The following is an 11,338-nucleotide window of genomic DNA, read 5'->3' as shown; positions in this document are numbered from 1 at the left end:
TGTTCTTGTGTTTTCATTTTCCTTGATTTTTTTTCCTAATGTTGGTAAGTATTATTACATTCATATAGTAGTCTGTTGTGGATTTTTTTCACTGTTGTAAGTCATGTTTACTCTCAGTATGTTTTTAAATGTACTTGCTGATGCTGTAAAAATGATGATTCACTACTGCAATGTCAGATGTGAAAAATGGAAACCTCTAATTCCATAACAGAAATTGTATTTCTTAATTAATTCAACTTAGGGTTCAGCTAGATCCTCTGCAGTTACTTCTTAGTAATTGTGGTTAATAATTAACCACAGCATTGGACAGCATAAATGCAAGTTTGTCTTAAATAGCAAGTTATATCCTCCTCTCTAGAAAAATGTTAGGTCAGTCGATTGATAGATGGAGCAAGTGCTCTTTGTCAGACAGTGCCTTTGTTCCGAAATACTGATACTTTCCAAAACATTTATTTATTTCAAAAGATAATATAATGGTTAAACACAGTCGTCTCTAAGTGGTTATAGGAAACTCAATACAGTAGAAATAAAAATATGTTAAAACTATAAAATCAGAATGGAGGTTCAACCGGGAGGGGGCCTGTCTGACCTCAACTGAAAGTGAGTTCTACAAAAATGGCTCCAAAATGCTGAACGCATGGTTCCTTGTGAATACAAGCTGTTCATCTAAGCCATGAAGAACCATTCACAGTGACTCCCCCACAGTAATGAGGTATTTATGCAACCCATAACTTTGGAACATTTTTTATATTTAACATTTGTTGCAGAAGAGAGAATCGGTTGCAAATACACATAGACACTGAAAACATTTGCTTCCCTGATGTGTGGATCCCATTAAATTAAATATAAATTAAAGTCCAGGGCTTCACAGATCTGTCTACAGATAAGGTCTATGTGTCAAATACTCATACTTGTTAGTTTTAATAGATGTACAAAAGTATAGTTACTCTTATCTGCAAGACAAAAATATCAAAAGTTGCCCTTTCCAGCTTTTGTAGCTTAAGATCAAATGTTGCTGACAAAAGGTGATCTAGACCAGTGTTTCCCAACCTTTTTTGGGCAAAGGCACACTTGTTTCATGAAAAAAATCTCGAGGCACACCACCATTACAGCCCCGTGACGTCAGCGCGCAGCGTCACGCCGGGAGGGACATGAATTGCAAGCAAATTACATAATCACCTCCTTGAGGGCTGGCTCATCTTCTCCGAAGGCAGAACCCCATTAATTAACAGGACGGACTCACACCATAGCCAAGACGAGGGGGGAAAACCTCAGTCATGCACAGTCATGCACATGTGGGGGCTAAATGAGGACGAAGACCGGGCAGAGAGCAGGGTTCAAATCACCCCACCTGGCCAGGACAATCCCTGGGTGCTCCCTTGGGCCACTCGCCTGACCCACCTCGCAGGGCTGTTGTTGCGAGGATAACATGGGGAGAACCACGCGCGCCCCCGGGAGCTCCTTGGAGGAGAAAGCGGGCGATGAATGCAATGCACGAAATATATGAGAGGTGACCAGGTTTTGCAGGTGAGGGGCCCCCGCCAGCCTCCGCTTCCAACACCCGGCGCAACGACGCCGAAGTTTCCCCCCGGGCTCGGCTTGGGGAGCAGCGCTGCTCCCCCCCGGCTCCCCTTCGCCCTCCCGGCTCTCTCTGCCGCCCACTGGGGACCCCCCTCACCTGCCAAGTCCGGAGCGCCGGTGGAAGTTGCATGCATGCATGCAGGGCGCCGCGTTGCCATTGCACTGCACTCCATGCAACGCCTGCACGCATGCATTGCCTTGCACGCACGCCAAGGGGTCTCCCCGCGGTCCGATGCATCCCCTCCGGCGCAGATGCAGCATTGCAAAAATAACCACCACCCCCCCGACGCAGCCCTACCTGGGGGACAGCCTCCGCCTCCGCGGGGATCCCCGGGCTCCATCCTGCCGCCCGATCTCCGCGGGGGCGCAGGCAGGCTGCGCGGGGTCTGCGCGGAAGAGCCCCTGCCCGCCCGGCCGCCGCCGCTGCGCTCATTCCATGGCTGGGAGAAGAGCGCTTCAAACAAAACGCCCGGCCCGCCAGGCCACGCTGGGAAACGTAGTTCGTGCACCCCGCGCCGGGGACAGAGGGGGAGAGGCCGGGTGCAGGGATGGAGGGACGGGTGGGCGAGCGAGCGAGTGAGTGAGTGGCAGCCGCCAAGTCTTGGCCGAGAGCCAGGAAGGGCCTCCCCGGAGGAGGAGGAGGGAGGCGCAGAGCGGGAGGGAGGGAGGGAACCCCAGGGGTCATCTAGTGACGGCGCCCCAATCGAAAATTTGACTTAAAAAAAAAAATCTTTAGAATTTTTTAATTTTTCCCGCGGCACACCAGGCAACATCTTGCGGCACACTAGTGTGCCGCGGAACAGTGGTTGGGAAACACTGATCTAGACTATGATTACTATCCAGAAGAAACCAAGTGAATGTAGATTTCATGAGAATTAGTGATTTTAATCTCTTTATTGCTTACAGGTTAAATTGTGAAATTAATGTTATCATGAAACTTTTAAAGAGTGCATTAAGTGACTATTTTTATTAGTTCACCTGCCTTGGTTGCATGAGCAGTAAAATGATTTGTTGTAGATACTTGCCCCTGTGTAAATCTTGAATATTTTACTGATTTTATACTTTTGTTTCATATTGTATTAGCAAAATGCCTACCAAAATGGGTTGAGTTAGTGGGGAAGAAAAATACAGACCTCTGTTTCCTCCATCTCACCCTGGAGTTGTATTCCTAGTGGTAGCAGTCTTTGGGCACCACTTTAGAGTAAACACAAGTGAACAGAGAGACAGTGCTCTTTAGGTTGTCATTCAGCTTGTACTTTCATTTGCACTGAGCTCAGAGTTACTTTGATCTGAGTATGGTAGGAATGGAGGAAGTTGTATTCTTCTTCCCCTTTTGGTTTGTTTGTTTGTTTGTGTGTCTGTAACAGGAGCAAGAATTTCCTCACCTGTCATTTCTTCTAGTCCACAAGGACTGATTTCTTGAGACTATAGTGACTCTCTGGAATTGCTTTCCGCACCTTGGCTTAGAGTTGCCAACATAGGAGCATCTTATGTGTGGAGTGAATGGAAATTTAGAGACAACTGCCGCATCGTAATCTAATGTATGCACAATATGGCCTAGGATCGGTCCTGTATTGCCACAAAATCCCTAACTATCTTTTCTAGGCAGGGGTGGAAAAGAGACGGTCTTATTTCCTTCCCAGAAAGGCAGAGTGATGATTCTGTTCATATGCTGTATTCATTTTCCAGGCGGGCATGTTTATTGGAAGTTTAGCATGAACAAGAGACAATATTTCTACATTCTCTTTTTAATATGTATATGCTTTCTTGCCTGCGGTTTGATTTTTAAAAATTGTTTTGCTTCTCTTTCCTTCCTTACTAGATGAGTAGAAAACTATAAATTATTCAGGTGGAAAATATACCTTATGGAAGGAATTTAGCTTCTTTCAAAATATACTCTATTCCCAACAGCTCTTAAGTTGGCACGCTTTGGTGATGTGAGAACTAGCACAATTCCATTGAGGTCTACAGTCATTGTTAGTGAGATGTAGCCTCCTTGTACTGCAAACTACAGTTGCTATGCAACTGGCCCAACAAAGAGAGATGAATATATAATTTCCATAGGAGCAAGTAAGAGGTGAAACAGCTATGCTGTGAATTAGGTGGGATAAAATGATCCTGTTATTTGCATGAGCTATACAAATATCCATGTATTTATGAAAGTAGATTACATAACGTGGTAGAATACATTTTATCTGATACAAACTAAGCCTACATGTGTTAGGAAGCTTATCCCACTTTAAAACCATTTAACTTTAAGAGTTGTTACTACATAGTGTACATCTGCACAATCTTAATCTCATACCCTTAAAATCCATGCATCCTTTCCTGAACTGCAATGGAGATAAATTTTCCATCTTGTTTTTCTTTATGAAACGTGGTCTTCAACCTATGTTTCTGTTGAAACAAGCCCAGCATAGTGGCAGTCTTTGAGACTTACATTTAGCATGGCTGGTGCTAGATAAATTAAATCTACAGGTGAAGGGCAGGATACAAATTGAAACAAATAAATACATAATTGGCACTTTAATTAATTTCATTAACATTTAAGATGAAGTATGCTTCTGAACTTGTGACATAGCATTACCAACCTTTGATCACAGTAGCATCCTTGAAGACTAAGCTAAATAGACAAATTTTGTCTAGTGCTTATGGTCTGCTATCTACAACAGTCATAGGAACCTTATATTTCCAGTGTGGCCTTTGAAACTGAGTTATTTACTTACTTACTTACTTACTTACTTACTTACTTACTTTACTTAGAGTGCTGTAAAATCTTGAAGGCAAAGTTGAACGGACCATGTGAGTTGTACTTGAGGGCTGAAATCACACACCCAAAAGTCCATAACTTTAGGACTATATACAAGTTGGATGTTGGATTTCCTTCTGTTGGTTCATTCTTTAATACACCATTAAATCATAGGGCTTGATCATGAAGTCCCTAAAACATTTCCACATAAAAAACCCTGAAGTCTTAATGAGTGCAACTGTTTAAGGACTCCTGCTACCACAGGTGATTGCAATTCCAGTAGTTCCTTGAAGTTCCAGATAGACCCAGGGTTGATTTTGCCAACCACAAAATCCATTAATGTATATGGTTATATCCCAACAAATAAAAGCACAAAGTTAATGGCTCCATGTAAACAAGTTAGTGCCTTGTAGCACACTGTAGCAAAAGGATCATGTGGTCTGAAACAGAATCCCTCATGCTATTCTCTGGACATGGCCCTGTAGGTTGGAATGACCCCACTATAACTCTCTTACCCCATATCCATCCCACAGATCTGGTCCAGGAGGATACGATAGTCATATGACAAGCTGTGGAAATATTCAGAAACTCTTCATACAGAAAATCCATCAGGACAACCAAAGCTAGTCCCTTCCCAAGACTACCTGAACCCAGACTGAAATGGGTCCAGCTAATTCTTACTTTCCAGTAACTCCTGCAATCCATCCGCCAATACCCTGCCACCATGCCCAAGAAGTGGGTATTTGCAGCTGGATTCTAATTGTAAACCAAAGACTTCAGGGTGGGGTTCTTCAAAAGTGGACACACTGCCACCTGTTTAAGTGCAACAGGGTTAAGAACACAGCCATTGTATCCTAGACCCACCTGGTCAATCCACCAGACTGATTTCCCCCAGTCAGGATCAAGTGAGCAAGAAGCTGATTGCATCATTGCAAGGGTCCTGTTCACATCAACAGACTGCATAAACTGAAACTGATCCCAGAAAGTATGGTAAGGCTACATTGGGCACCTCAACTGGGATTGCAACTACAGCATCCAAGGAGCTGTGGGGATGAATGGCTTAAGTGCTGTGCACACGGCTCAGTGCATTCTATTGAGTGTTTCAGATGGCCACCCACCACTTCTGAAATGACCAGCCAGCAGAACACCCAAAACAGCACTGCTGAGGACACAGTGGAGGCTGTCAAGTAGTTCTTCACCACTGTCTGACAGGCAGAATTCTGTAGTGTTTCGTCAGCTTCAGAGAGAGTTTTCCACCACCTGTTCTCCTTTTTGGGTTACTATTCATATCTCCTCGGTAAACCAAAGCATAGTGCAGGTTCTGCAGCACCAAAGAGGACTCCAGCTTGCCATCCCACAGTGACACCAAGGCCTCAACAGGTTCACAGTGCTCTGGAAAATCTCCCATAGCATTCAGGAATCTACCAGATTCCATTAGTCTCCAGACGTGGACCATCAAAATCAGTACCCAACTCTGGTAGAGTAGGACCGCTGGCAAAAGTCCAAACATCACCAGGAAGTGGTCTCCATGTCCAAATGATCCCTCTGTTCACTAGGAACAAAGAATAACTACACACAGCTGTGTGTATTGGGCCAAAGGCAATCTGAGACAATCCTGCGGTTTTCATGATGGCCATGAAATCCCTTGCCAGCCCTGAGGTGTCCTTGGTATAGATATTGAAATCACCAAGGAACATGATCCTGGGTTCCCTCAAGACTACACTGAAGACTATCTCAGCCAGCTCAGTTTAGTGAGGCTGCTTGGGGCAGTTAAACAACAGTATCCCCATCCTGTCTCCATGACTCCATGCAGGCACTCACCTCCAGCTCCCAAGTGGTGAGATTTCCTAGTGCGGAAGAGTGATTTTGTGAACGATATCAATGCCTCCCCCTCTCCAGGTGAGTAGAGTTGCGTCAGGTCAGGGCTGCCTAGCTCTCCCATCCAGCTCTCAGCTGTGTATGGTAGGTTGCCCTCTTCATCCACAATAAGAACCAACCTGGTATTCAGTGACGTCACCAACAGACTATTGTTTATGGTGGATGAAGCTGCAGTAATATTCAGGATGGCTGGGAGGTCAGAATGGGGGATGTCAACTGGATAGCAGTAATCTTATTGGTACACCATCCCCAAATTAACAATCAAGCCATCCAGTGTTTACCTGAGAAGTAACCAAATCCCCCTGTCTCTCACCCAGGGGTTCCAAGCCCACAGAACTGAACCAGTCTTACACCCTGCCCAGCCCTGGGACAACTATCATACTAAGTATGGACATAAACCAATACAGCTGACCACACCACAGCACCATTGAAGGGATTGTCTTTGGGGGTGGACTGCTGTGCTGCTATGGCTGGTTTTATAAAGCCTCTGGGTTAGCAGCACAGCTCTCGGAGATGCTTACTCTAAACTTACCTAAGAATGAATAACTCAGAAGCCAAAGGTAGAGAGCAGCTTCCCCAGTCCAACAAGCAGCTTACAGCTGCAAATCCAACCAGTATTGTCATTGCATTTATGGTACAGTGGTACCTCGGGTTACGAACTTAACTGAGGCTGTTCTTAACCTGAGGTACCACTTTAACTAATGGGGCCTCCTGCTGCCGCCGCGCCATTTCTGTTCTCATCCTGGGGCAAAGTTCTTAACCTGAGGTACTACCAGGTTAGCGGAGTCTGTAACCCAAAGTGTTTGTAACCCAAGGTACCACTGTATATCCCACCTTTTCTCCAAGGAGCTCAAGGTTGTGCTTATAACTTTGCCCCATTTTATCCTCATAACAACATACAGTAGTAGGGCAGGTTAGGCTGACAAGTGTTGACTGGCTTAAAGTTGCCCAGTGAGCTACATGACTGAATGTGAATTTGAACCCTAGTCTTCCAGGTCCTATTTCAACACTGATGCACGACAGGTTTCACAGAGACACAAGGGCAGAAGGAAGAAGAAGAAGAAGAAGAGTTTGGATTTGATATCCCGCTTTATCACTACCAGAAGGAGTCTCAAAGCGGCTAACATTCTCCTTTCCCTTCCTTCCCCACAACAAACACTCTGTGAGGTGAGTGGGGCTGAGAGACTTCAGAGAAGTGTGACTGGCCCAAGGTCACCCAGCAGCTGCATGTGGAGGAGCAGAGACGTGAACCCAGTTCCCCAGATTACGAGTCTATTGCTCTTACCCACTACACCACACTGGAGTTATGAAGATTATAAAAGCCTCTCCTAGTAGGCTTGTGTTCCTTTCCAAGAACCTCTGGGGAATGTCTGAGTACATCAGCAAATTAGAGAGTACAGATAAATTGGATTTAATTTGATTTTTCTCTTTTCATCTGATGTATGGGAAAGAAAGGACTGCGTAATCGCAGTGAGAAGATCCTTTAATTAAAGTAGGTGGTGCTATTTACTCTATGCCAGAGTTACAGAAAAACTGATTCACAGTGGGTGTGTTCTGGCAGCCATGAAAGGCTAGATAACCTGATCTGAGAAAAATAATGAAGGTGAGTCCATTCCCCCACCCTTTCTCATGCCCAGCTCGGTGGTTGGGTCTACATTCTGATTAATCAGTGTGGTTTGTAGTTCATCACATGTTCACTCTGTGCATAGCATCTTTCTGCATACCTGGCATCTCTAAATTTATATATTCTTTCATAAAATGTCTAATTGAGTACAAATAATATTGTAACATCAGCAGAACTATGATATTTTTGAAAGCTTCACATAGGGTGACATCCAGTGGTGTCAGCCTGCTTGCACAACAGACTTCTGCTTACGAACTGGAACTTCCCCTTCCACCCCGGTGCATTCCAGAGCATATCAGGGAGGGGGGCTGCAGGGAGGTGGTGCACTAAATGCTGTGTACAAGCCTGGCCACAGACTGATATGAAATGAAAAGGGAAGAAAAAGATCTATCAAACCTCTGGCAATAATTTAGTTTTACAGAACAGTGCTACTTAGTATCAAAACAGATAGCATGGAATTTTCTGTGTTGTAATAACATTTTGATGTTTGTGACTTTTTCTTTTTTGTCAGAGTGACCTCATATTAAAACAAGGAAAATGGAGGTAAAAATCTCACTGTCTCTGTCTCATTCCCTATATGTATGAATGAGTAAGTGAGAAGATGGCATATTGCACAAAAGCACTGGTGAGCAGGTATTACCATGAACCCATTGTTAAACCTACTCTGACTTTAAAAGATGCGGTCTTAGGAGCCTAAGTAATTGTTTGTCTTTTGAAGTTGAGGTACATGTTTTTGAATTAAATGCATTGCAGGGGTTACTTTCAGCTTTTTAAAATTAATTCTATGCACATTTACTTTGGCATAAATCAAGCTGGCTTGGTTCCTAATATATATCAACCCAAGGAAGTTCACAGAAAGTTTCTTGTCCCTTTCTCCCCTCTGCAGTGACCTGCCCAGGCACCGAAGACCCTCTTTAGAGGGTCAGTGGCCTTCTGAAAACGGGATGGGGTGTAAAGGGCTGTTGAGGAAAGGGGAGGATTGCCCAAAATTGGGCTTGGAGCCTAAAGTAAGTTTACTTCAGGAAATTTATAGAAGTAAAGGTTTGTAGCCAATGTTAGTTCTATGAAGAATAGATTAATTGAATATAATGAAACTAAATTCATTTATTTCAATGAGTCTACCTACCAGAGGCTTTTGGGGAACCGCAGGTGACTGCAGGGTAGAGGAAGTAATAGAAAATGTCTGTGAATTTATTTTGGGATCTAAGCCATTGAAGACAGTGGAATGTATTTCTGCGTAAACATAAGGTTGTCATGCAATTTCCAGGTGTGGTTATTTGTCATTTGCCATTAATTATGGTTATTCTTATAAGTGCTTTCTTTTCCATGGGAAAATTTCTTTTTGGACAATGTTTTTAAATCACCAGTACACAAAAGAGACTGTTTTTTTCTGGTTGTATTAGAAGCCCTACTGATTCAGAATGCACAGAGAATGTAAGATTACATAAAACCTGTCAATTTCTGTGTACATATTGACAGGAAATTGAAATAATTAAAATGAGTGAATAATCCAGTGTGAAGAACTACTTTTAACACCATGTGACTTTAGAGAAGGAAAGTTGGATGATCATATTAATTAACAATACTACTACTAGGACCATCATTAGGTCCGTAAATAAAGTTTGGGGTGTGAAACTAGCCTATTTCATAAAATATTTTCTTCCAGAAAGACTAAATAACAGGGCAAAACCACCATATAGAAGTACATATCCATTCCCCCACACCCCCTCCAGCAAACTGGGCTTGTCATTTTAGCATGACTGTTATTCTCGGACTAGATTCTCCTAAACAATATCTGCACCCTCCATCCCGCAGCTGCATCCTATTTTTAACTCCCTAGCTCTGACTACTTTCTCTCTGCCCAAATTCAAATTTTGATGGGACTGACATTACACTGGCAGAAGAGATATTTGCAGTTATTAAGGACAATAAAACTCTTTGTCTCTTGTCAGGTTCAAAGTTGCAGAAAACTAAAAGGAATGAAGCATTCACAATAAGCCAGACAGCCACACTTTTAGCATATGTTCTATTTCTATAATAAATCACATCTAAATATATTCAGTGTAAGTAGCATTTCAAAAAGAGAAAGGTTATTTGTTATTGAAGTTAATGGTTTCCTTTTTCTTTTCTCTGCTTTTTCATTACAGGCGGCCAGTTGTACGTACAGCCTGATACCCTGTGTATTTACTCAAGCCCTGCTGAGTTCAATGGAGCTAACTGCCATGTATGTTTAGGACTGCAGCCATGAAGGCCCATGTAGTGTTTGTTTACCCAGCAGTCAACTGAGCTGCATAAGGCTTATTCCTCAGTAATTGTGCGTAGAGAAGTGTGTCCTAATCAACACAGAGGGCTTAACTTTTTGAGAAAACATGCATACAATCAGATTCCACTGCTGAAATTCTTAGTGCTTTCTGTAGGAAGTAAGTCCCTCAGAACTAATCACAAACCATAGAAAGGTAACCGACTGGAGTTTAGCTGGTGCTTTTTAATAAATACAATTGGAGACCAAGAACAGCTGGGGTGAAAGCTATTGAACAAGATTCCTTGGAATGTACACTGAGTTTTTTAATATACAGAAATATTTAACAAGAAATATGAATGCCACCACAGTACTTCCTGGTTTCTTTCTTACAGCAGGTAAGAGTGTAAAACAGAGTAACATCTCATTTACTTTTAATAATATAAAAATCAAACATCCTGCAGAACAACAGGGGAATTGGGATTTAGTGATTCTTGTGTTTCAAATCACAAGATAGCATATATAACAGTTTGCAAAAAGCAATGTGACATGAGTAGAAATTGTAAAGGCTCCCATATAGTAGGTAGCCTTGTGTACCTACTTTGATAACTTTGATAACTTTATGGAATACAGTAGAACTTCACTAAGTAAACTTAGACTCAGGCTAGAATATTATTTTAATTGTGCAGTGCTGGTCAAATACATGAATTTAAAAGTGTATTATCAGTAAGGTAAATGGACCCCTGACCATTAGGTCCAGTCGTGACCGACTCTGGGGTTGCGGCACTCATCTCGCTTTATTGGCCAAGGGAGCCAGCATACAGCTTACAGGTCATTTGGCCAGCATGACTAAGCCGCTTCTGGCGAACCAGAGCAGTGCACAGAAACGCCGTTTACCTTCCCGCCGGATCAGTACCTATTTATCTACTTGCACTTTGACGTGCTTTCGAACTGCTAGGTTGGCAGGAGCAGGGACCGAGCAATGGGAGCTCACCCCGTTGCGGGGATTTGAACCGCCAACCTTCTGATCGGCAAGCCCTAGGCTCTGTGGTTTAACCCACAGCGCCACCCGTGAACTGTATTGTCAGTAGTAGTAGTTCCTTCTTCATCACCAGCATTTGCACAACTACAGACCATGGAAGTTACAACTGGGGGCAACAGCTGCTCCACCTCTGTCCTAAAGGACAGGGACAAGATTGTAGGAGGTCTGCCTTACTTTGCTGGGTTGCTCCTAGAAACCCTCACCTTAAACGTTTTCCTCTGGTTG

Source organism: Podarcis bocagei (genome assembly GCF_964188305.1).
Source record: "Podarcis bocagei genome assembly, chromosome: 8".
NCBI classification, from domain to species: domain Eukaryota; kingdom Metazoa; phylum Chordata; class Lepidosauria; order Squamata; family Lacertidae; genus Podarcis; species Podarcis bocagei.
Note: the sequence above shows the minus strand (reverse complement) of the source record.